A 27,638-nucleotide genomic window follows, 5' to 3' on the forward strand; every position below is an offset into this window, starting at 1 on the left:
TTGAAACTGGATCTCTAACTCATCATTCACAAAATCAACACTGTGTGTGTGTGTTTAGCTATCTATCTTTCTGTTTGGGGAACAGAAAATGATTTCTTAAACAAGATTAAGAAAGTTCTAGCAATAAAAGAAAAATTGATACATATGACTTCATCAAAATGAAAAACTTTTGTTCATCAAAAGATAACTCAAAGAAAGAAAAAGGACAAATTACAACCCAGAGAAGGTATCAGTGGACTAGACAGCCAACAAAGGGCTAGTGTTATTATAAAAAGTATCTACAAAAAAATTTAAAAAAATACAAACAACCCAACAGGAGAATGAGCAACAAACATTACCAGGAATTTTCACAGAAGCAAAAACACTTACAGCTAATAACATATGAAGAAATGCTAGGCCTTAGCAGCAATCAAGAAACTGGAAATCAAGGTCACAAGATTTCATTTTACATTTGTTCAATGGAAAAATAAGAAAGCAGTCAATACTCAGTGTTCAAGAAAATGCAGTGTAATGTGGCTATTTTACACACTGTCAGCAGGGTTATAAAATGATGCAAGTGTTTTGAAAAGCAATCTGGAATCATCCTGTAAATTTGGACAGTCACCCCCCTACAGGCCATCAACAGGAAAATGGACAAATAAAGTACGCACACGTCACACTGAAATATAGATACACACAGTAACATCTTAAAGTTGGCTGGAAAAAAAAGTCCCAGAGACAATATCCAGTAACATGCTTTTATAAAAAGTTCAATACAAGTAAAACCAAACAGTTTGGAGTTTAGGCATCATGTGTGATTTTAAAAACTTAAAAAAATAAACAAGGAAGTAATAAACTCAACCTTCAGAATCACGGTCACCTCTCTGGGGTAATGGAGGCATACAGCTGAGGTAGGGGAGGAGCACGTGGGCAGGTGTAAGTTATGGTAATATACAATTCTTGGTTAGAGTTGTGAGTTCATAGTGTTTATTATATTTTTAATAAATAAAAGAGAGTGAGTGATAACAGTGTGTCATGAAAAGAACTATGATTAATCCAGTTCTGTATATCTAAGGTCCAGTTGTAAAAATCTGGGTTACAAGTGCAATGGAATATTGATGACTGCCAGACACTGCCATCTATAAAAAGTGCCTATCTACCACCTACACTGCTGCAGGTTAGAAAACTGTAGCCAGAGATTTTCCATCCCCCTTCATACCTTAACACAGATAGCATGTATGGCTACTTTTCCTTGTTATGCCCATGACAGACATCAATGATCTGCTGAGACTTCAAGCTCCTTCTTCACACAGCTCTTCCCATAGTCAACCTGGGATGAAGCATGTGGAAAAGTGGCCGAGTTCTGTACAAAGAAGCCAAATCAGGATGTCAGAACCTCAGACAATTCAGAGAAGAAAAATTCAAGGGATCATAAGCAAGAGAGAAGAGAAAAGTCAGCTGATGTAGCAAGGTGCAAAGTCCATAAAACTGCCATGTGGCTCCCTGGTTGACAAAGCCCCAGGCACAAGCCCCTTCCTGCTTGGTTCCCAAGAGAAAGGGAAAATCAGAATAAACAATAGCATATTTAACTTGACACATGGGAAATATGCTATTCTGTGAGGTGTGGAGGCTGGAAATGACAACCAATTTCCCAAAGAAATATCTCCGTTCATGGGCAAGTGGGTAATTTGGGGTCCCAGAAGTTTTGGTGCCCATTTGCTCATTATCCATAAACTCAGGATTAGCTGAGTACTAGCATCACTTACCCCTCTTCTTCCTTGTAGGTCAAGAGAGGAAGCAGAAGTTATGCAAAGAAATGTAATCCCTCTAACCCATCCCTGAATGCTCACTGCAAGAAGGACCTCAGCCTGGATAGTTGAAGCATCAGCCTTCAAGTCTCCAAATCCCCGCCAAAAGCTCCTCAAAGTCAGAGGCACAGCTAAGAACAGGCATCCCACAAATGTTAGAGAGACAAAGGTCAGGACACCAGTAATGAATGGTGTTCTTTTGGTTCCAAGCCAAAGTCTTGAGCCTGAGACCACAGTCATTTAGGAAGGATATCAGGATCCCAAAGAAGGAAAGAAGAGGAAGAAATCATATGGAAGGGACTATCTATCTCTCTTGTAAACTCCCCAGTGGCAAAGAAAACATCTCATAATTCTGATAATATCTTCACTTCATAGCAGAGTATGGGACAGAGTATATTCTCACTAAATGCTATTGGCTGCCTAATCAACTTCTCTAATCCCAAAGTCTCAAGTAAGCAATAAAAAATATGCAGAAAGGATGCACCTGGTGTTAATATCATATAAGCATTGAATAGGAGCAGAGGCTGGGGGAAGGGTGGTTAGCAAGCGGGAGACAAGGAGAATCAGTCCTCTCAAGAGCACTGCATATTCTGGAAGGTTTGCTTACAGTCCAAAATCTCAACTAGGGCAGAATAATAAAAGTGTTAAGACTTCATAAAACATCGTCTCCATGTAGGAATAATAAAGACAGAATACCAGATGTGTGACTCAGAGTAATATAGTAAACATGAGATCAGAAATTAGGAGATCTAAAGTAAGACATCACGTTTCAATTTCCTCAGCTGTCAAATGGTATAGTATCTACCAAGGTGGTGTAAGGATCAGGTAATGCAGATGTGAAAGTATGATGAAAAGTATGGAACATTACAGAAACACAAGGAGAGGTTACTGGCAGTTCCTAAGCCAAATCAAAGATGAAAAAGAAAGTGAAAGTGTTTAGTTGCTCAGTCATGTCTGACTCTTTGCGACCTGGTGGACTGTAGCCTGCCAGGCTCCTCTGTCCATGGGATTCTCCAGGCAAGAATACTGGAGTGGGTTGCAGACCTTTCCAGGGTATCTTCCTGATCCAGGGAACAAACCCAGACCCCCTGCATTGCAGGTGGATTCTTTACCATCTGAGCCACCAAGGAAGCCCTTTAGGTGGGACTGGGTAAAAGCAAGCTGAAACTTCTGGGAGGCAAATGCACTTCTCTACAGGAAGACACAGAGTCCAATCCCAAGATTTGGATGGTTTCAGGAATAGCACAAAAGTTCTGCGTCTGCCCAAACATCTGTGAGTGAGCTTTGCTCTTCATCTGGATTCTGGCAGGTACAACGGTCAGATGGGCCAGCATCCCTGGGGACTAAGCCAGGCTAAGCCGGAATTCCACTGGGAGACCTTCCTGAAATCCCAGGGAAGATCTCACCACAGAAGTCCTTAGTTGCCCAGGAAGCCCCAGCAAGCAGCCTGTGGAGACAAGTCCTTCTTCTACAGATTCCCAGCACCATCCACAAGTCTCTTTGTGCAGCAGCCTGCATTTACCACTCACTCGTCACACACTTTTGTCAATTTCTCCCAACACCACCAGGCCAGCATTTTTAATCTCATTTAACAGGTGAGGAAACTAAGACATAAATTGGTCCAAAACCACATAATTGGTTTGTTGCAAAGTCAGGGTTTAAACCAAGATACGCTTGTCCATAAAGCCCACAACTGTGTCCACTGTTTAGGGAATTTGTGTTAATAAATCAATCAGTGTGAATAAATTAACACTCACGAAGGTGCAGGCACAGTACATGAGTTTCTTTTTTTTTGCTGGGGTGGGAGAGGTGGGGACATATTCGTGCAAAAGGCCCTTCAGTAGAGGGCGTGTTGGGGGTTAAAGTGAGGTTTTGGTGCCCAATTGCTCATTATCCACAGAGTCAGGATTAGCTGGGTACTAGCATCACTTACCCCTCTTATCCTTTTCAGGTCAGGAGAAGAACCAGCAATAATGGGAACCACAGGGTCCCCCAGTACAGAGGTCTGTGGTGCAGGCTGAGCTGGGACGTAAGGCAGATGCCACGTGGCTCTAGAGTCACATGGATCAGAATCTTGGAACGAGTATGTTCCAGAACCTCTGCAGGTAGAAACAAACAGAGGAAGGGAGACCCCCAGGCCCAGAAGAAGGATTTGGCTTAAATTATCCATGAGGTATTCTTGGAAAAGGAGGAAAGACTAGACTAGTTCTCTCTATTGGAGAAAAAGATAGAAAGAAGGGCTGCACCACAGCCTTTCACCAGTTTTGCTGCCAAACCATGCCCAACCACACAACATCAGGAACTGTTTCCCAATCTCAGGCACAGGCCATCAGTCTTCCTCCCTTACAGAGGACTTGAAGATGGGCTTGGGAAGAGAAGCAATACTGTAAGAAGAGAAGATGCAAGAGCAGAGACCTTAAACGGTACATGAGCACCCTGAGGTAGAGCAACAAGCAACAGTGGAAGTGGGAGAGGAGAAACAATGACTCTTCTGCACTACATGTGGTCTTGAGCGCTGATAGATGCTAGTGTGCTCTGAGATTCTTCTCTCAAGTGGAGCTCATACTGTTAGGGGCCACCACAGTGGACAGAATCTTGGCGAGTTAAGAAGAAAGTAGAGCAGAGAGATGGAGGAAGCCATGTCCCAATAACATTTCCTGAGCACCTGGATATTGCCATGCCTGAACTCTACCCCTAGGCTTTTCATTGTGTGAAATTATAAATCTTTTGTCTGTTGTTTGAGCCAGTTTGAGTTAGTTTTTTCATTATTTGCTCCTGAAACAATTCTCCCTCACATTACCATCATCACTTCCCCAGAGACCTAACAGCATGGCACATAGTGGACATTCTATAAATAAGTTAAATCTAACAATGGCAGTCTATTTAAACACTGGCCTCCAAAAGTACAGCTTAACATCGCCCTATGCCCTCTTGGGAAAAAGAAATTCCCCCTGTTTTATTTTGATTTCTAATCTCATTGCAACATCATTGATTCCTCAGGAACTGCTATGGGGAGAAGCTTATTGTCTTCTAACTTTTGGAAGAGCACTTCTAATTAAGGCAATATTAAACAGTAATAACTGCCTTATAATTTTATGGCAATGCCTACGATCACATAAATGAGCATTTTATATCCAATTAGCATTTTATATTTATTCAATCCTAAAACAATCTAGCATTTTTATTAATCAAATAAAATAGCATTTAATAGATATGGTTGTTTTAGCTTCTGAAATTAGCCACATATAAAATAGCAGTACATCCAATTATGCAATATATTGCCCCAAAAGGACAATATGTGCTTGCCAGGATTTCCATCAACATGACACCCGTATTTACCTAAACAAGCTAAAACCAACATTTTCCAGAATACCATCATTTGCATAACACTCTCATGATTTCTACTATAGCCATGTGCCACCTGTAGTATCGTTTACTTAAAATATTTCTTTAAATAGAGCCACATTGTTCATTTAAATAATTTTATTTTAAAAGAGAACTTTATATCATGAGTTTGATATGCTAGCTATGCTTTAAGACAATATTAAAATAAAGACACAGCTATTAACATAAAACCAGTTTATCGCTACACTCATTTAAGGCCGTTCTGTGTGCCAACAATGGTCACCATGGCATGTTTGGGGGAAATGTGAGCTAAACCATTCCAGTGAGAACTCCAAGGGCATTCTGTCTGGCACCTTCCTCAGCTCACCTGTTTCACACAGCAGCTACCTGTTTGCCTCTAACTCATCCAGGTAGGGCCTTCAGCTTGGACCTCCCGGTAGTGAGCCTTCTTCTCTTTATGAAGCATTTCATTATTTATTGATAGACCAGGAACTTGGCAGTAAAAGGCTAGGCTCATCTTTTACATAGTGGGTAACGTCTTTGATTTAGCAAGACAATTGCAAAGGGTATAATTCTGAAGGTGTCAGACAATTTAAATCAGGCACATTTCCAGACCTATGGATAAATACAAAGTAAGGGGGATGAATCCTAGAAGCACAAAAATCTGCAAATACTCTTGCATATTTTATTTTGAACCAGCTTTTTATTTTCTCAGCATGGTCATAATATTCCATGGAGTGGTCACCCTTCTGTTACCATGCAACATATTATGGCAGTAGCCTGGCCTTCTCCTGGTATTTTATCAGGCCCAAACCTATTGATATTTAAATGCAACTTACAGGACAAACAATGCTTCTTAATGAACACATCCATGGCATTTATACTCCCATAGGGTATTTTAAAAAAGGATTCCAATGATAATAACAGTGAATGTTAAAGTAACAGCACAAGGGTTAGCGAAAATGCCTTGCAGCCTGCTAATGCATGCAACCAACAAAAGGATCCCCAGATGTGGACATTTCTGCTTACCAGTTCAAGGGTGAACGCAGTTTATAGTTCAGCCCTCTGGCTTGGAAATCAGGCAATTTGTAAGGAAAAAAAAATATGGAAGGGCAAAATGATTTCCGAATTTGTACATAAAGTGACACTTTAAAAACTCATTCTTTATATATCTTTATATCTCATTCATTATATCTCCTCATTGCCCTGCACATGGATTACACTGTTGCTGGCAGGAACCTTTTAGAAAGGAGGAAAATGGGAAAAACCATGGACTGGAGGGTGGGTGGGAAAAGCTTTGTGGTGATACTTTGCAGTGGAAAGTTGGTCCAGTACAACTTTATCTGTGCCCTATTTTATTTTACCTTCAAAAGAAAACCACTATGAAAACCCAAGGAACTCTGTGGTGTTCTCCACAAGTGGTTGACATTTGACTACTTGTTTGAATTCCATATGGAAAGCCATTGACAGTGTGGGTTGTTCCAGGGTTTGACTTAGTTTTTGTTTTCATTTTTGATTCTGAGTCATTGCATCCTCTACCAGCTACAATCCCATCACTATGAAGTGGGGAGGAAATGTGGTATTGCTGTTTATAAGCTTTTTTAAAATTATGTTTTAATTATAATTATTAAAGGCCTAAATTTCTTCTCTTAAAAAAAAAGGAGAGAGAGAGAGATTGTCACTTGCTGGCCCCTCAGATATAGTAAGGCTCCGTGCAGAACTGGTGAATACATGATCCCAACTGATTCTCACTTCCCCCTTTTAGAGCTAAGAAACCAGAAGGCTCAGGAGGTTCAGGGACATGCTCACCTGCATAGGTCCTAAGAACTCTGGTTCCTGGAGAAAGTAGCCTTTACTTCAGGCAAGAGAAATGAGAGCAGACAGAGCAGAGGGAGATTCAGAGCATGGGGAGTGAGAGAGCTCAGTAACAGGCCACGAGGAGGGAAGGAGCACAAGGGTTGGGCAGAGGCATTCTGCAAGTGAGGAGCAGAAAACCACACAGGAGTGAAAACCCTCAAATAGGCAGGAGGAGAGGAAAACCACAGCCTCAGAGCATGGGAGAAAACTGAGCAGAAGAGGAAGCGTGAGTTTGTGATGCGACACGGAAAAGCAGCATCGCGACCATTCAGTTCAGTTCAGTCGCTCAGCTGTGTCTAACTCTTTGTGACCCCATGGACTGCAGCATGTTAGGCTTCCCTGGCCATTACCAACTACCAGAGCTTCTTCAAACTCATGTCCATCAGGTTGGTGATGCCATCCAACCTTCTCATCCTCTGTCATCCCCTTCTCCTCCTGCCTTCAATCTTTCCTGGCATCAGGGTCTTTTCAAATGAGTCAGTTCTTCATATCAGGTGGCCAAAGTATTGAAATTTCAGCTTCAGCATCAGTCCTTCCAATGAATATTCAGGACTGATTTCCTTTAGGATTGACTGGTTGGATCTCCTTGCAGTCCAAGGGACTCTCAAGACTCTTCTGCAACAACACAGTTCAAAAGCATCAATTCTTCAGCACTCAGCCTTCTTTACGGTTCAACCCTCACATCCATACGTGAGAACTGGAAAAACCATAGCTTTGACTAGATGGACTTTTGTTGGCAAAGTACTGTTCGTACTTTTTAATAGGCTGTCTAGGTTGGTCATAGCTTCTCTTCCAAGAAGCAAATGTCTTTTAATTTCATGGCAGTAGTCACCATGTGTAGTGATTTTGGAGCCCAAGAAAATAAAGTCTGTCACTGTTTCCATTGTTTCACCATCTATTGGCCATGAAGTGATGGGACTGGATGCCATGATCTTAGTTTTTTGAATGCTGAGTTTTAAGCCAGCTTTTTCCCTCTCCTCTTTTACTTTCATCAAGAGGCTCTTCAGTTCTGCCATAAAGGTGGTGTCATCTGCATATATGAGGTTATTGATATTTCTCCCAGCAATCTTGATTCCAGCTTGGGCTTCATCCAGCCTGGAATTTCTCATGATGTACTCTGCATATAATTTATAAAATCAGGGTGACAATATACAGCCTTGACATACTCCTTTGCCAATTTGGAACCAGTCCATCATTCCATGTCCGGTTCTATCTGTTGCTTCTTCACCTGCATACAGATTTCTCAGGAGGCAGGTAAGGTGGTCTGGTATTCCCATCTCTTTAAGAATTTTCCACAGTTTGTTGTGATCCACACAGTCAAAGGCTTTGGTGTAGTCAATAAAGCAGAAGTAGATGTTTATTCATGACCTTTATTCATATGAAAATCTCCAAATGCAGGCAAGTCCCCACCAAACAGCAGCAGACTTCCATCTGCACAAGGATAATACTTAGTATCCAGGATTCAAGCCACACCATGCTTGAAACTCTGATGATGCTTGAAACTTTCTATGCTTGGACATGCTTTCCATGCCCAGGCCCCTATTACAGGATCACCTTGCCTCTCTAAGAAACCTGCCAAATCCCACAAACAGGCCAGGTTAGCTGCTCCTCCTCCATGCTTCCATAGTTTGGTGGAACTATGAAATCCTTGTGGAAAGGACTACATCTTATTCATCCTTGTATCTCATGACCTAGCAGAGCAATCAACATATGCTGCTGCTGCTGCTAAGTCGCTTCAGTCATGTCCGACTCTCTGCGACCCCATAGACAGCAGCCCACCAGGCTCCGCCGTCCCTGGGATTCTCCAGGCAAGAACACTGGAGTGGTTGCCATTTCCTTCTCCAATGCATGAAAGTGAAAAGGGAAAGTGAAGTCGCTCAGTCGTGTCTGACTCTTTGCGACCCCATGGACTACAGCCTGCCAGGCTCCTCCATCCATGGGACTCTCCAGGCAAGAGTACTGGAGTGGGGTGCCATTGCCCTCTCCACAAGCAACATATAGTAGATGCTTAATAAACTTTGGGGAGAAAGATTTTATGTTTATCTTTATTTTTTAATATTTTCTTTCTTATTGAAGTATAGTTGATTTACAATGCTTCAGGTGTACAGCAAAGTGATTCAGTTGTATATACATATATGTTTATATATTTTATGTATATATATAACTGAATTTCAGATTCTTCATATTACAGGATATTACAAGATATTAAATATAGTTCTCTGTGCTATACAAAGGTCCTATTATCTTAAATACAGTAGTGTGTATCTGTGCTCAATAAACTTTTGAGAAGTGAAAACTGACCATGTACTTAAACCCCACAAATAGTATGGCATATGGCCCTTGGGTGGAGTCACGATATTTGGAGGTTCCTTTCATTATGTTAGGACTTTGCTCTCAATACTGCAATGTACTTTAAAATTTCACCCAGCTGAAGACTGCCCATCTTTTTGAAGACTAGCATGATTTGTTTTTCTTTTTTTCCCCTCTTGTTTCTCTGTTACTTGTTTTTAATGAAAGTGAAAGTCGGTCAGTCAAGTTCAACTCTTTGCGACCCCATGGACTATACAGTCCATGGAATTCTCCAGGCCAGAATACTGGTGTGGGTAGCCTTTCCCTTCTCCAGGTGATTTTCCCAACCCAGGGATCAAACCAGGTCTCCTGCACTACAGGCGTATTCTTTACCAGCTGAGCCACCAGGGAAGCCCATTTTTAACGAAAGGCAGAGTCTAATTGGGACAAATAAGATGAAGGGAATGCTTCTCACACCAGCTGGTGGCTCTAAGTCAGTGCTTCCTTGAGAGGAAAATGGAGCAGGGTGGCAAAGGCAGGAGCTACAGCAGTTCCATCCTCCTCAGCAAACGCCCCTAGGCCACCAAAAAACATTCCTATTCAGATGTCTTTAGAAAAATGCCAGTTCTACAATGTTAATACAGCTAGAAAAGCTGGGAGCTGGCTAGCATCACCCTCTCAGTGCTAAGATGGAATCTAACCCAACTTAGAGAAAAGAGAATCAAGACTCTACCCTTATGGCAGAAAGTGAAGAAGAACTAAAGAGCCTCTTGATGAAAGTGAAAGAGGAGAGTGAGAAAGTTGGTTTAAAACTTAACATTCAGAAAACTAAGGTCATGGCATCTCGTCCCATCACTTCAAGGCAAATAGATGGGGAAACAATGGAAACAGTGACAGACTTTATTTTCTTGGGCTCCAAAATCACTACAGATGGTGACTAAAGCCATGAAATTAAAAGACATTTGCTTCTCGGAAGAGAAGCTATGACCAAGCTAGACAGCCTATTAAAAAGCAGAGACATTACTTTGCCAACAAAGGTCCATCTAGTCAAAGCTATGGTTTTTCCAGTACTCATGTATGGATGAGAGAGTTGGACTATAAAGAAAGCTGAGCACCGAAGAACTGATGCTTTTGGACCGAGGTGTTGGAGAAGACTCTTGAGAGTCCCTTGGACTGCAAGGAGATCCAACCAGTCAATTCTAAAGGAAATCAGTCCTGAATATTCACTGGAAGGACTGATGCTGAAGCTGAAACTTCAATACTTTGGCCACCTGATGCGAAGCACTGACTCATTTGAAAAGACCCTGATGCTAGGAAAGATTGAAGTCAGGAAAAGAAGGGGATGACAGAGGATGAGAAGGTTGGATGGCATCACCAACTGGATGGACATAAGTTTGAGTAAGCTCTGGGAGTTGGTGATGGACTGGGAAGCCTGGTGTGCTGCAGTCCATGGGGTTGCAAAGAGTTGGACATGACTGAGTGACTGAACTGAACTGATTCAGGTAAATACTAGAGTATATTATAGATTACTAGTGCAGTACAAGTCCAGGAACAACTGTAGTTGCCACACAGGTAGGACAGGTTTCCAAGGACAAAATGAAAACCCTTAATTAATTCCAGTTTCTGCAGCTCAAACACTGAACTCAGAGGGGTTTGGTGACTTTCCTGCTGCCCTCAAGGTGTGCAACTTGTTTTTTGTGTGTGCCTGGCATGTCAACAAGCCTCACCAGGAGGATCGAGGGTGCTGGAGGCAAGAGACCTGCTAACCTTCTACCGCTCGTAAACTCCACCACCAGCAGTGACATCTCCATCCTGTTTGCTGGTTTGCAGAAAAATTGTATTAAAGAAGTGCTTTTCCTTTTCTGTCTCAGCTATCTATAAAATATAAGTTCCAATCCAATGACAAAATGACACGCAGCCCTTGCAAAGAGACCTTGGATGGTGAGAAAGGTGGAACTACACGGGAGCTGAGCTAAAATATGGGAATAATGAATTTTATTGACTATTTTTAGTGGTTCCACTTTCCTTATCATCCAGTGTTTGCTGTTACTAGATAATGTCATAATTAACATTTTAAACATAAGTGTATGCCCATGTCTCATATTCATTCCTTAGGGTAAATTTCTATGGCTTCAGAGGGGTAGCAACATTTTAAGAACCAGTTAATCCATACTGCCAAAGTACCCGCCACCAGCAGTTTGTAAGAGCCCGGCACCGGGCACAGCAATTGCTTAAGATCTTTGCAAATGTTATAAGCAGAAAAGAAAAGGCAGCTATACTTTCAGGTTGCTGGATTATTAAAAAATACTTGGCTCTCCAAAAGATAGAGGAACTGACATCACTAAAGGTGATTTCTCTTCTTAGGATTGCTATGCCAAGGGGGCTCTTTTCAACAACTTCAAGCTAGATAATAGGCATGTATGATCTATTCTTAAGTCAAGGAATGTACATAAGTACAGTCACTGAGGATAATCAGATGTATCTTTTTTATTTTTTTGGCAGACACCTATCTCTCAAAGCAACTCTGTTTCTCCAGCATCTCTGTCACCTTTCAAATATGGTCCAGTAACACCACCCCATAGTCAGCCCCTGAGCGTGCAACAGATGCTGCTGACAAACCCAGCTCTCTGGTGCTCCGTGTTCTGATGCCAGAGTTGTGTTAATCACAAGAGAATTATCACTCCTTACACCCAGACAAGAATGCCTCAACACTGACCTGCTGCTAAGGGCAGAGATGAGCACAATCAAGCAACACAGAAATGCACAACTTCATAAAGAAACACAGGGAGAGGGAGTCCTGCCCAGAGCAACAGAGCAAGTTTATCAGGCTCTAAATAGCCTGGGCTAAAGGGGAGGGGAACCAGTCTGGGAGGAGAACCAGTCTCCATTACTAGACCTGACAGAAAGCGCCACGTGCTCCACAAACAGGGCAGCAGGGTGAACAGAACATCCCCATTGTCTGCTAGACCGAGGGTCAAGTGAAGGGGAACAGGGGGCCTGAGGCTGCCTACAGGAGTGTGACAACCCAAGGTTAGATGCTCAGCTCTGCCATTTACAGTGGGCAAGATCTGAACCTCTCTGGGCCCCATCAAAGAGGTGGGTGAAAACTAATTAGCACAACATAATGCCCAGGAATATGTAACTATCCAATAAAGACATGTAATAAAGGCTAGTTGTTATTTTTAATAATTATAGTAATGATTCATAACAGAAGCCTTTATGCACATGTAATAACTTACTGTAAATTTTTCAATACATTCTGGAACTTACTCTATAAAAATTCAGTCATCTCTTAGAAACCCAGGCAAATCAGGCAAATGTCAGTGTGTTTCCTCAATAATATCAGAGAGGAACACATCTACCTCCAGGGTGAGGATGACACGAGAGGAGAGATGTTGAGGAGTTGAAAGGCCTGAAGTGCTGCATGACACCTGAGTGATTCATTCATGTCTACTTCACTTGGACAATCAGGCTTGAGGTGGCACGGTCCAATGTGCTAGCCACTAGCCATATGTGGCTCTCTTAATTTAAATTAATTAAAATTAGATAAATATAAAAGTTCAGTTCCTCAGATGCACTAGTCACATTTCAAGTGAACAAGTTACTAGGAGCTGTCATACTGAATGACACAGATGTATAACATTTACTTCATCACAGAAGTCCTACTGGATGACACAAGCTTGACCTCAGGGCAGTTAGGCCCCAAATACAGACACCTAAATGAACCTCAGGGCAACCAAGATTCTACTACCTTTTTTCCCTAACTCTGTCCTTAAGTTGGCTTCCCTGGTGGTAAAGAATCCACCTACCAATGCAGGAGACACAGGTTTGATTCCTGGGTCAGGAAGATCCCCTGGAGAAGGAAACAGCAACTCACTCCAATATTCTTGCGTGGAGAATTCCATGGACAGAGGAGCCTGACTGCCTGCAGTCCATGGGGTCGCAAAGAGTTGGACACAACTTAGCAACTAAACAACAATATCCCTAAGTCACTATATTTAAATAAGCTACTTTTAGTGACAGCTATAGACCTCTTCTAGAAGCTGATGAAAGTAGTGGATTTTCCCTCCAGGAAAAAAAATGCACAGGAGAAAATAAACACAATCACATACACACACACACACACACACACACAATTTTGCAAACAATGTCAAGAGTTTCAGGAGGTACACACTCATGGATTCTTGGTTAGAAATCTCAATCTAGAGAACAACATAGAAGGCCTGTTTATCTAATGATTGACTGATGTAAAGCTGGGAGGAATACCTAAGAAAGTGTTAGTCACTCAGTCTTATCCGACTCTTTGCTACCCCATGGACTGTAGCCCAGTAGGCTCCTTGTCCACGGAATTCTCTAGGCAAGAATACTTGAGTGGGCAGCCATTCTCTCCTCCAGGGGATCTTCCCAATCCAGGAATCAAAGCCAGTCTTCTGTATTGCAGGCAGATTCTTTACCATCTGGGAAGGTTTTTACAAGAAATAAAGCTCAAAAAGCTCTATTTCTGTTCCATATCACTTTATTTGGGATGTTCCTTCCCAGAAATGGTCAGTTCCTCATGCTAAGCTCAGTCTGCTCCACTCTGCCCTTGTGAGCCTCATTTATCTCAGCTGAGTTTGGACTTTAGGCAGAGTACAGCAGGCAGCCGCTGGAGAGTTTTAAGCAGTAATGTGAGATGATCTTATTCTTCTTCAAAAAAAATTTAAGACAGCCACACATGACCAGTGGCTAGCACATTGGACAGTGCAACCTCAAGCCCGGTCACCCAAGTGTAGTGTAGTAGAGAATCACCTGGGGGTCATGTAGCACTTCAGCCCTTCCAACTCCTCAACATCTCTCCTCTCATGTCATCCTCACCCTGGGAGGTAGATCGGACATGTGTTCCTCTCCAGTATTATTGAGGAAACACACTCACATTTGTGTGATTTGCCTGGGTTTCTGTTGTGGGCAGTCCCTGTTGCAGGTGGCTTCTGTTGTCGCCAGTACCCTGGCAGTCCATTGATTAAGATTCCACACTTCCATTTCAGGAGGCACGGGTCCGATCCCTGGTCAGGGAACTAAGATCCCACATGTCACTGAGCACAGCCCCCCAAAAAACCTGTTGAGTGGACAATTACCTACAGATAATGGTTGTCAGGGGCTTCTCTGGAGGCTCATTGGTAAAGAATCCACCTGTCAATGCAGGAGACACGGTTCAATCCCTCACCTGGGAAGATCCCCTAGAGAAGGAAATAGCAACCCACCCCAGTATTCTTGCCTGGGAAATCCTATAGACAGAAGAGCCTGGCAGGCTACAGCCCATGGGATTGCAAAGAGTCAGACATGATTTAGTGACTCAACAACAATGAATCGTTGAGAGGGTGTGGAAATCAGAAGCAGGAGACCAGGTAACAGGTGATGCAGGTGAAAGTGGCAGAATACAGTGATTTATACTTGGTTGTGGCAGTGGACAGAGAAGGCAATGACAATCCACGCCAGTACTCTTGCCTGGAAACTCCCATGGACAGAGGAGCCTGGTAGGCTGTAGTCTATGGGGTCGCCAAGAGTCGGATACGACTGAGCGACTTCACTTTCACTTTTCACTTTCATGCATTGGAGAAGGAAATGGCAACCCACTCCAGTGTTCTTGCCTGGAGAATTCCAGGGACGGGGGAGCCTGGTGGGCTGCCATCTATTGGGTCACACAGAGTCGGACACAACTGAAGCGACTTAGCAGCAGCAGCGGCAGTGGCAGTGGAGGTGATCAGAAGTGGGCACACTTGGAACACATTTTGGAGGCAAAGCTGATGGCATTGTTGCTTGTTTGGAATGTTTTTTGAAAAGTTTTTTGACTGGAGCAAGGATATGGTGCAAACACGAAAAGGAAAACGCTTGAGATATTCAACTGGGACCCAAGTGGAAATATCAAGCAGAGAATTAGAGATGGAAGGCTGGAGTTAAAGTGCAGCTTTTGGAAACTTTCATGTAATGATTATATTGATGTCTTACCACAGGAATGGATGGGATGAGGTGGTACAGGGAGGGCTGAGAAGAGCACCATGGAGAGAACCTAAGGAAATGCCATGTGAAATGGTCAGAGGAGTTGGAAAGGGGAAAGTTTACTCCATGGAGGAGTGTGGAAAGGAAGAGGAATGCAAAGTCTGGGGCCCTAGCAGGCAGCACTTCAGGGAGGAAGAGGTGGTCATCTATATTTAAATGCTGCTGTGAGGTCCAGCAATACAAGAAAGAAGGGCCCACTGGAGTGAGCTAGTGGTAGAGAACAGCATCAATGCTACATGCATGCTCAGTCACTTCAGTCATGTTTGACTCTTTGTGACCCCATGGACTGTGGCCTGACAGGCTCCTTTGTCCATGGGATTCTCCAAGCAAGAATACTGGAGTGGGTTGCCATGCTCTCCTCCAGGGAATCTTCCTGACCCAGGGATCAAATGTGCATCTCCCACAACTCCTGCGCATTGCAGGCTGATTCTTTACCTCTGAGCCACCGGGGAAGCCCAGCATAGATGGTACATGACTACAAAACTGAAATTGGAATGGCTGAAGGGGAAATGCGAGCAGAGTGACCAGACACATCTCTTTGTGTCTCTTTTGGTAGATGACACTCTACTGTCTTGGAATAGCATCTTTGATGCTACTCCTCATTTGTGAGGGACTCTGACCATCTGTAGCCTCCATAACTACAGATTGTCCTGGAGAATAGTCCCAGGGTAAGAATCTGTGCTATTGGGTTAGATCACAGTGTATTAGTCTCCTCGGTTACCATGCACTGGATACCTGCCAACCTTTGTCCCCACTACTTCCTCAAACACATTTCCCCACCAGGTACCTCCTGCTCTCTGCTCAATCCATGACGAGGATTTCTGACCATGCCATTATCATCAATAACCATCACTTGGCTCATTAAAGAGATGGATTAATATATGGGGTGACTCCAGTGAGTTTTACTTTTGGCTCTGAGAGAGAATCCAGAGAGGAAAAAAAGAAATGTAATGAAGGGAGACCATTTGGGGAGGCTGAATCAAATTACAAATGATTAAGAAATAATACTGCTTTATATATTCATTTTCAGAAGCATTAGACTGCTGGATCTTAATTTCATGTTATTACAAATATGCAAAGTTAATAACATGCTATTGATTGGGTAAGCTCCCATTTAAAATGTGAAGCACTTTACACAAAACAAAACACGATACACAGTATCTTCTAAGTAATCTGGGAGTTGACTGTAAAATACATTAAAAATTATATACTAAATTATTACCATTTAATACTATAATGCAGCAAAAGAAAAGTGGCATTTTGACTCTGCAAGAAATTTAAGTCACATAGGCATGTGAAGATTTAGTAAAAATGAACTCTACATGTAAAATTCTGTATTTTTAGAAATCCAAAGGAAAATAGTCTTAGTAATATGCAATAATTTCTCCTGTCCCTCAAGTTCTTAATATAATCACATGTGGATTTTTGTGGCTGTAGGGTTAAAACAGGGGATTATTTCAAGGCCTTGGAATGAATATGTGAATCAAGTTATGATACTGAATTAAGGGAAAAGCTCATTTCTCTCTTAGGAGTGCTTTAAGGCATATTTCTCCAGATGAGACCCACAGCTTAAAACCTCTTTCCTAATTAAGATTTTAATGTGGTTAGATTATATTAAATCAGATGAAAACCACCCTTCCCATCTTTTTTTTTTTTCAGACCACTCTTTTTTGTAAACAGATTTCCACATGAGTGGCTGCTTATGAAAGGTGAGTAACACACACATAATCAAGTTTCACTGATCAAAACAGATCATGCCATAACCAACCCCAAGTCCTTTCAGTAACATCAGAGGAAAAAATAGGAGATTAGAGGCAGACTTTATATCAGAAAGAGCTCACCTCTGAGGTTTTTATTGGCTGCTTTTGTTTCTTAAGTTTTCATGATGCTCTAGTGTATTTTTTACTAGGGAACCAGCAAAATACATATTTTTCTTTCAACCAAAATCTGGTATCTGCCTAATAACGTTAATCAACTTATCTCAATAGTATCTGGTTATGCCTAGTTCCTATTAATTTTTATTGAGTCCTTAATGATTTTTTTTCTCTTGTGCCTTTGTTGTAGGCACATTTCTTCTTCATAGGATGAAGCAAAATCTACTTTTAATCTTTAGCCGTGATGTAATTACATTACAATACATTAAATGCAATGATTTAATTACATTGCTACTAAAGTCACAGATGGACTTTAGTAGCTACGCAATGAACTATAAATGGATGACTACTCACTAACGGGTTACATTTGAGATCCCATCACCCAATGGTGGGGCAAGGTTGGCAGTCTTTACCCTGGTGCACAGCTATTTCTCAGATCTATGAAAGCTTGTTAGGTTGCAGATATCAAATAAAGAAGCCCTTCCAAGCATTATTAAAAGATCTCCTGGCATTTCTAACTCTCAACAATATTCTTTCAGCAGAAATAAGTCCCCACATAAGTATTAAAATACCAAGGATAGTACATTCACTTAGTGAGGAAGTGAAGTCACTCAGTCGTGTCCGACTCTTTGCGACCCCATGGACTGTAGCCTACCAGCCTCCTCCATCCATAGGATTTTCCAGGCAAGAGTACTGGAGCGGGTTGCCATTTCCTTCTCCAGGGATCCTCCTAACCCAGGGATCAAACCTGAGTCTCCCGCATTACAGGCAGATGCTGTGCTGGCTGAGCCACCAGGGAAGCACTTAGGAACCTATGAAAGCTTTTAAATTAAAAAAAAATTATGATGTTTTAATATTACTATGATACACTGTCATTCACAAGTATAAACACATTAAAAACCAAGACCAAAAGATTTCTCTCAAGTGTAACCGGAGCATATGATAAGTTCATTAGGCCACTCATAATCTAAAAATAAAATAATCAGAGTTTTTGTAGTAGTCTTTTGCCTCCTTAGATAAGTTTTGTTCTAGTTATTTAATTCTTTTTGGTGCAATGGTACATGGGATTATTTCTTTAATTTCTCTTTCTGATCTTTCATTGTTAGAGTAGAAACACAACAGATTTCTGTGTATTAATTATGTATCCTGCAACTTAATCAAATTCACTGATGAGTGTTAGTAGTTTTCTGGTGGCATCTTTAGGATTTAGTATGTATAGCATCATGTCATCTATAAATAGTGACAGTTGTACTTCTTCTTTTCCAATGTGGATTCCTTTCTTTTTCTTCTCTAATTGATGTGGCTAGGACTTCCAAAACTGTGCTGAATAGAAGTGGCAAGAGTGGACATTCTGGCCTTGTTCCTGGTCGTAGAAGGAATGCTTTCAGCTTTTCACTGTTGAGTATGATGTTGGCTGGAGTTTTGTCATATATGGCAATAATAACAACAAATATTTTGAGGTATGTTTTCTCTATGCCCACTTTCTGGAGAGTTTTTTTTTTATCATAAATGGATGTTGCGTTTTATCAAAAGCTTTTTCTGCATCTATTGAGATGATTATATGGCTTTTATTCTTCTGGTAATGAGGTGTATCACATTGATTGATTTGCAGATATTGAAAAATCCTTGCACCCCAGGGATAAACCTCACTTGATCATGGTGTATGATCCTTTTAATGTATTGTTGGATTTGGTTTGCTAGTATTCTGCTGAAGATTTCCATGTCTATGTTCATCAGAGATACTGGCCTGTAATTTTCTTTTTTGTGTGGTATCTTTGTCTGCTTATGGTATCAGGGTGATAGCGGTCTCATAGAATTAGTTTGGAAGTGTTCCTTCTTCTGCAATTTTTTTGAATAGTTTTGGAAGGATAGGTGTTAACTTTTATCTGAATGTTTGACAGAATTCAGCTGTGAAGCCATCTGGTCCTGGACTTCTGTTTGTAAAACAGAACTACCATACGACCCTACAATCCAATTCCTGGGCATACATACTGAGAAAATCATAATTCAAAAAGATAACATGGACCTCAATATTAATAACAGCAGCACTATTTACAATCGGCAAGACATGGAAACAACCTAAGTGTCCACTGACAGATGAATGGATAAAGAAGATGTGGTATATACATACAATGAACTATTACTCATTCATAAAAAAGAATGAAATAATGCCATTTGCAACAACATGGATGGACCTTGAGATTATCATACTAAATGTAGTAAGACAGAAAGATACCATGTGACATCGCTTAGATGTGGAATCTAGAAAAAGGATACAAATGAACTTATTTACAGAACAGAAATAGACACACAGACACAAAAACAAATTTAGGGTTGCCATAGGGGAAGGGGAGAGGGATAAATTAGGAGTTTGGGATTAACAGATTTACACTACTATATATAAAATCAATACCAAGGACCTACAGCATAGCATAGCAAACTATACTCAACATCTTGTACTAACCTATAATGGAAGAGAATGTAAAAAAAGAATATGCATGTATATACGTGTGTGTGTATATATATGCATATGTATATATGTATGTATACGGGCTTCCCTGGTGGCATAGATGTTAAAAGAATCTGTCTGCAATGTATGTAGGAGACCTGGGTTCAGTCCCTGGGTTGAGAAGATTCCCTGTATATATAACTGAATCACTTTACTGTACACCTGAAAGTACCACAACACTGCAAATCAACTATATTTCAACAAAAATTAAAATAAATAAATAAAAATTAAAACAATAATACTCCCCCCCAAAAAAAAAACTCAACCAGAAACAAACACACAAAGAGACAAGAAATTAGCAGTATATTTTAATTTGCTGATGAACACTTAAAATTTGGTTAGGAAAAGCTGCCCACAGTATACTCAACTTCTCCTAAATAGAAAACAAGTTATTATTGGCTAAATTAGCAAGCTCCTCATCACTCAGGGCCTATTTTTTGCTCTGCCAATAGCAGGAAAGGAATACACAAATCATGGCAACTCTCCTACAGGCCACGTTTTAATACTGAGGCCAGATATTGACCAGCAAGAGAGGGAGGGGCCAGGGGGCAGCAGCTTTGGAGACAGAATTGTCGTCTCCACCTGTGAGTCCCAGCCTAAGTAAGTAAGTGTTAGTCACTTAGTCGTGTCCAACTCTTTGTCATCCCATGGACTGTAGCCCACCAGGCTCCTCTGTCCATGGAATTCTCCAGGCAAGAATACTGGAGTGGGTTGCCATTTCCTTCTCCAGGGGATCTTTCCAACCCAGGGATTGAACCCGGGTCTCCTATATTGCAGGCAGATTCTTTACTGTCTGAGCCAACAGGGAAGCCCTTCCTTAGAAAGTTACTTTTTCATCTGCTTACCTTGCAAGATGAGCTGAGGCAAGACATGGGCTCTCCAGGCCATGAAAATGTCCAAAGTCAACATGGATGACTGGGAAGAGCAAAGATTCTCTCTGAAAAGGCAACCATCTTCGTTCACAAAGCAGCCCAAACATCTTTGTGCAACAAATTGAAGTTGATTTAGCAAATGCAGGGACACAATTTGGAAGCCCAGATTCTTTTGTTCTTTTTAGTCTGCCTGATCTCTCTCACCATTTAATTCTAATTATATATAGCCAGAAAATTGAGCTGAGGAATAGTCAGTGACCATTAATTAATGTCTAGTATTCCATTTGTTGAAGAAGAAAGTCCAATTAATGGGAACTTAACATAGCCACCCTGAAGCATAGGCAATGATAAAAGTTATCGGGGAAGAATATACTTTCAAAGGGCATTAAACCCACATAGACGTATGCTCTTTTCCATGGGTCATTTTAGCCCCTATAAAGAGGCTAATTCCATCTACAACTCTATTTCCTAGAACAGAACTATGAATACAGCAGATGCTCAAAAATATTTGTTAAATATCACTACATTTTCACAAAGAGGTCAGTCGGGAGTGGGGGCTGTATCACTTCCATGCACACAGGCAAACTATCTCGGAAAGTCAGCTGAGAACATGACATTTTCCAGAAAGCTTGAAAGAAAAGAGATGATGCCACAGAGAAATAACAGTAAGATTCCAATATGTGCAGGTGACCCACAGACAGAGATCACTTTGATCTGCCCTATCAAACATACACATAAAGGTTTCTCAATGGCAGGATATTCTTGGCTCTATTTTCTGCCCCACCCTCCATAGCACCACACACTGTTCATTCCAGAGATCCAGGTGAGAGTTACAAAAGGCAACTAAGAAGGCTTCTATACATCCACAACTGCTGCTGGTGAAGAAGGAATTCATAGGGCCTGGACTCCATCTTAGGCCTGTTCGTGCTGATCATGTTCAGCCACCTCTCTAATGGACTCTGAACTCTGTGCTTAGTGCCTGTGGAAACGACAATAGAAGGATAAGACCCCCTCCGGACAGGGGAACCTTGAAGATCGTATCCAGGTTACTCATCACCTAAGAGAAAACATACGCTAATCACCCCTGTCTCTGGACAGGCCGTAAATTTTCTGTACCTATCGGAGTGTAACCTCGGGCTTATTGATTATTGGCCAATTGTTTAACTGTTTGAACACATAACACCTAAATGATTAGATTATTGTGATTATATTTACCCTTCCTTTGTTTATGTAAGTCTCAAGGAATTTGGGGTGGTGAGTTCGGACACGTACACATGGGGTATAAAAGATTTTCACAAATGCTGGTCGAGGTCCTTGGCTAAGAGGAGACTCTGCCTTGGGCCCGCCGGTGTAATAAACTGCACTCCATTACCTGCATTGTCCTTCTGAGTGAGTTTGTTTCCCAAAACGCGTGGCTATAACACTGGAAGTTAGTAAGGGTCACTACCCGTGGTCACTGGGTGTTACGAATCATTTGCACAGCACAAGTCTAATGCCTTTATATCCTATAGTCCCTGGAAATGCTCTTCCCACAGTGGGTGCACAATTCACTCACTGGGATGGTCAACAAATATCTACCAAATGCCTAGTGTGTGCTGGCACTGTGGCTGTATCAGCGGATTGAGATGACAAATGCTCTCATGGAGATGATTGTCAAAGAGAAAGATAAATATATTTGTAATATAGCATAGAAATGGAAACCATTCTTAAGAAATATAAAGCAGAAGGGGAGAGACCTTGATGTGGGGGAGAAGCACTGCCATTTTATACATGATAGCCATGGAAAGCCTGTCCAACGAGCTTCCATGGAAGCTGAGATCTATTTGAAAAAAAGCACATGATTATCTAGGGGACGAGTCTAGCAGAGAACTGCAAGTGCAAAGGGCCTGAGGCAGGAGCAAGCTTAAAGTGGTCAGGAGCCTTAAGAAGGGCAACGTGGTTGAAGCACAGTGAACTAGGAACAGAATGACAGGCAATGAAGCCAGACAGGTGGGCAGGTCACACAGGACCTTGCTAATCATTGTGTGAACTTTAGGTTCTGCTCTAGGCACCCCTAGAAGGCATTTGAGTTTTAAGATTTCCTTTTGCAGACTGTAGGTCCCAGGTGGGAGCAGGGAAATGTCAGGAGACTACTTTAGCAATCCAGGAGAGGGATGATGATGGCCTGGACCAAGGTGGTGACTGGTGGGGTGGAGAACTGGATGGATCGTGGATGCATTTTCAAAGCAGAACTCACAGAATTTCCTGATGGATGGGATGCGGAGTGAGAGGAAAAGACAAGAGTCAAAGAATATAACTAAAGGATGGCTTGGACAAGTGGGTAATGTTGTTCAGTCACTAAGTCACGTCTGACTCTGCAACCCCATGGACTGCAGCACACCAGGTTTCCCTGTCCTTCACCATCTCCCGGAGCTTGCTCAAACTCAGGTCCATTGAGTCAGTGATGCCATCCAACCATCTTATCCTCTGTCGCCCTCTATTCAGTGTTTACATGATTATTATTGTGCAAATGTCATTCCCAGCTAAATCATACAGATGTCTCACTTTTTCTGTACAACATTTTGTATTTTCAAACATAGTAACTCTTGATTTCTGCCTTTCTTGTTTTCTACCTTTAGTAAGTTATTTAGCAGAATCTAAACCTATAATCTTTAAGTTCATGAGTTCACTCTCTCTCTGACTCTCTGTGGCTCCTGCACTCAGGGAGTTTTTAGTGAGAAAGGAAATAGTGGCCCCAGAGCAACATTTCAAAAACAAATTCACAAGTAGCTCCTGAGAAAACAGTTTTCCCCAGTTGTGTGGAAAAGACCCGGCTGAGCACCTGGCAACAGTAGGTATTGCATTTCATTGGACTCAAGTTTTTGGAACAATTGAATAGATGAGCTCAGAGGGTCCCTTGCTTTTTTCTGCTTTTCTGCTCTGTTGAGAAAAGGGTCCCTTTCAGTACTCCCTCAACTTGACACCAGCCCTTCCTTTGGAGTTTGAACTCAACATAGAGCTGATACTATGTCTGGGGGTCTTCCTCAGAACCAGCCCCTCCCACTGTCAAAAGGAGAACTATCAGTGCCCCTGCCCCTTGGGTCACCACATGTCATGGAAACAGGTCAGCCAGGGAAACACTGGGAACACGCTGAGCAAAGAGTATGGGAACATAACCTCCAATCCAAAGCTTTATTTTTCTCAGCAGGTTAAGAGTAAACAATAATATGACTGACCCCTTCCCTGACCAGTACACAGAAGCAACTGCAGGTCTGTTCTCTGCTGGGTAGTGGCTTTCCTGCAGTGCCCAGGCTGCCTGGTTGGGCGCATGGCTCCCAGTCTCCAGGCCAAACAGACCTGATAAAAAGTCGGCACAAGGCAAGGACAATCCCCAAAAGGCTGTAGAGCCTGTGAATTAGAAGGATGCCCTTGGAGTTTGGTAATCCTGATACCAGAACATTAATCTAGCAGGTGCCTTAGAGAGTCACAGGTGAGGGGAAAAGGCACAGGTATAAAAATCCACACCAGTTGACATTGCTTATGACTAACACCATCATTGTGCTCAAGACCACTGTGGGATTCTGAAAGGAACAAGAGAAAAGAGGGCAGATGGTGAGTCTCAGGTCTTGTGGTGGCTGGGGCCCCAGTGTTGTCAGCAATGGGGTTCTGCCCACTGGGAGCTGGTTTCCTCAGTGGTCCCTTCTTTCTTCGGTCCCTGTCCCATCCCTGTCCAGACCTCCTGTGGGCTTGCCCACGGGGCTCTGAAGCACTGCCCAGCCCTTTGTTTTTAGGAATTGTGGTGTGAATAGCTATCAGGTAAGGATGCAGGAAGAAGAGAAAAAACAGCAGGAAACACACCAACTCCCATTCTCACCTACAAATCACAGTGTTAGTGCTGCCAGTCAGGCCCTGGAGGGTGGAAGGTTTTGTCCTTTCTCTCCCACTGATTCCTATTTGCAAGCAACTGCTGGTCCTTCCCAGGCCCCAGGCCCAGGAGGTAAGAGGCTGGAGCAGGAAGATAAGGCAGATGGAGGGGGCGGGCACTTCATTACTGGAGGTCTCCAAAGGAGCAGACTGCATATTTGCATTCTAGGAAGTATGTCTGCTGGGGAGGGTTTTAAGCCTCTAACTCGCCAAGGCATATGCAGGCGCTTCAACAGACATATAGCTACAGATTCGCACCCCCAGAGTCATCAACCCAAAGCATATTTAGCTCCCTTTGTACTACAAACAGGGGCTTCCCAGGTGGTGCAGTGGTAAAGAACTTGCCTGAAAATGCAAGAGATGCGGGTTCAATCTCCCGTCAGGAAGATCCCCTGGAGAAGGAAATGGCAACCCGCTGCAGTATTCTTGCCTGAAAAATCCTATGTACAGAGGAGCCTGGCAGACTACAGTCCATGGGGTTACAGAGTCAGACACGACTTAGCATGACTGCATGTACCCATACTACAGATGTGGAAAAAGAGGCCTGGTGAGGTGAGGTGACCTGTTCACGGCAGCCTGCATGCTGGACAGGACCTGAGACCATATGTCTCTTTCTCCCGCCCCAGCCATCTGCCTGCTGGGTGAATCCATCACAGGCCTGCTGGTGGGCACATTGGGGTGGGGGTAGGTGGAAAAGGCAGGGGCTTTAGGCTCAGACAGACTCCATTGGAATCCTGGCTCTGTCACCACTGGCTGAGCGGCCTTGGACGAGTTGTTGACGCTCCCCAAGCCTCCATACACTGAGGACAGCATTACCTCTCCCTGCATTGTTTCAAGGATTCTGTGGGACTCCACGTCTGTGCACCTGGCCCAGCGCCCCAAGCACAGCACTTGTTCCTTTAAGTGGTAGCTGTTAGTAATTCTCACCTTAATATTCAGATTTGTGGCAAATTTAGATGGTGTGGTCCATCCTGGCTGAGCCTTCATCTCTGGGTGGTTCCAGAGAGGGAGGCAGCTAACAGCACTGTCACTGGAAAGCCTCTTGACCAAAGAGCAGCAGAACACACTCTCACTGCAGTTTCCAGGTGGGGCTGTCAGCTGACTGCTCTGCAGAAATATTTGACGACAGTCCGGGATAAATTATAAAACATCCATAATGTACATGGAGCGGTCACGGTCATTTATTCCATGTATTGTCATGTATTCCTCAGCCTTTTGATGTGAACTCATTCCACGGCTCCATGGAAAAGTCAGTTTAACACTACCCCAAGTCTCAGTCTCTGCATCCTAACCACCGCCTCCTAACTGGGTCGTGAGGATTACATGGTGCCAGATGTCCAAAGCCCTCAGCAAGTGCCTGACACCCTATGAGAGCTTGATGAAGACCTTTGGTTGTGCCTGTTGCAAAGACTGTAGCAAATGATTCAGCTGGCTTACCAGGGACCAGGGAGGAGGGCCCACACATGTGATACAAGGCCTTCTGACTCACTGAGGATGCACCCACTATGGAAGAGTGATGGGGGAATGGTCCATTTATCCATCCACTCACTGGACGAGCACTCATGGAGCCCCATGCTCTGTGTCTGGCCTGGATGCTGGAATCCATGGATGACCAAGACCCGGTACCTGGTCTGCATGACCTTGCGTTTTGAGAAGTCTGAAGCTTTTCACTCCTATTACCACACCTAAGGGTCTGATGTCACAGGTCCTTTCTTAGAATCAAGATCTCCTGAGTGTTACTTTGGAAAGTCTCCATCAGTCGCTTAGTTCTGATTCAACTGAATGACCTCTACTCAGGGTGCCATTTCATATTTGCAATTAATACTGAGAATAACAGCATCACTCTTCGGCTCATGAACACTTAACAAGCACCCACTCTGTGCTCCCCAGGGCCAGAGGGCCCACCATAGCTGTGGTTTCTGCCCTGAGGGAGTTCACAGTCAAGCATAGCCCTCCCCTCTCCCCACCCCAGGGCATGGCTCCCTCTGAATCTCTCTCTCCACCTCCTTCCTGTTGCCAAGTGCAGCCTAGCAGACTTCCTCAGCCCCACCCTCAACTCCTGCACTTCCTACACTGGAGGCTCTGTCTGTCCCCCACCCTCATTAGGGCTCCTAAAAGCTCTAGTTCCAGGCCCAAGGGCCAAGTGATCACTTCCAGCCTGTTTCTAGGCAGCTGAGAGGCTTTTCAGGAAACACTTGTCACCCAGAGTCTCAGCTTCCTCCTCTGCAGACTCAGGACCCTGGGGATTAAATGAGCCACAGCATGAATTGGGCCAGTGCTCAGAGGAGGCAGAGCCGCATCTTCTCCTTAGAGCCCTGCACTCTTGGGCCTATTGAACCCCTGTGCCCAGCACACCCTCTAAGCCTCCCTCCTCAGTTCACCTCTCTAAGACAAGTATCTGGGGCCTCTGTACCCCGGCAGCCAGCATGCAACCTGCCCAGCCCCTCCCCCACCAGGCCTGGTCTCCCAGAATAAATTACAGCAGGAGAAGTTGGGCTCATGAGCAACTGATTTTATATGTCATTTGGAAAGAGAAGAATATTATCGTACTTTGTTTTCTTATAACTATTATCCCCATAAGAGCTCATTTCTACCTCTTAACAGGGGTTCACTTGGATTGATGAATAGGCTAAAAGCCTTTCTGCCCAGTTTCAATTTACTCAGTGCAATACATGCTGTAAAACATTTAGCAAGAGCACAAATGCTGTCACTGCAGGATGCTGCTGTTCTTCCCCAGAAACCTCCTCTCCACCTTGGGGGGCTCTGTGGAGATCACCCACTGACCTCCGAGGAAGCAGGAAACAGCTTGGGTGTGTCACCTCTCCCCACCCCGAGCGGGACAGCTGACAATGTCTTTGGGACCTGAAAGTATCTTGGTTTCATCCAGAGGACCAGAAATTTGAGTCCTTGATCTGTGATTCCCCTTCCCAAACCAGTTCTCATAGGATGGACAGCATCATCTTCAAGCCCCAAACCTGCAGCTTCATGGCTTTGCAAAGCTTCCTCAAAATGTTTATATCAAATTGCTTTCTCCCAAGTATTTCCAGTAGTCATGGATGGATGTGAGAGTTGGACCACAAAGAAGGCTGAGCGCTGCAGAATTGATGCTTTCAAACTGTGGTGTTGGAGAAGATTCTTGAGAGTCCCTTGGACTGCAAGGAGATCA

The 27,638-nt window shown here is 43.1% G+C and overlaps 1 protein-coding gene and 1 long non-coding RNA gene across 2 annotated transcripts in view; one reads left to right on the forward strand and one right to left on the reverse strand.

Annotated features, from left to right (window-relative positions):
* The window catches only part of CLSTN2 (calsyntenin 2), a 704,297-nt gene that overhangs the window by 635,068 nt on the left and 41,591 nt on the right, over positions 1-27,638 (reverse strand). The window lies entirely within an intron of this gene.
* LOC145539825 (uncharacterized) lies at positions 5,453-12,446 on the forward strand. Its single transcript, XR_014077982.1, has 2 exons — positions 5,453-5,542; positions 11,781-12,446. It is a non-coding gene; the product is annotated as an uncharacterized LOC145539825 (long non-coding RNA).

This window comes from Giraffa tippelskirchi, chromosome 2 (assembly GCF_054371585.1).
Source record: "Giraffa tippelskirchi isolate mGirTip1 chromosome 2, T2T-mGirTip1v1.2.pri, whole genome shotgun sequence".
Classification (NCBI taxonomy): Eukaryota; Metazoa; Chordata; class Mammalia; order Artiodactyla; family Giraffidae; genus Giraffa; species Giraffa tippelskirchi.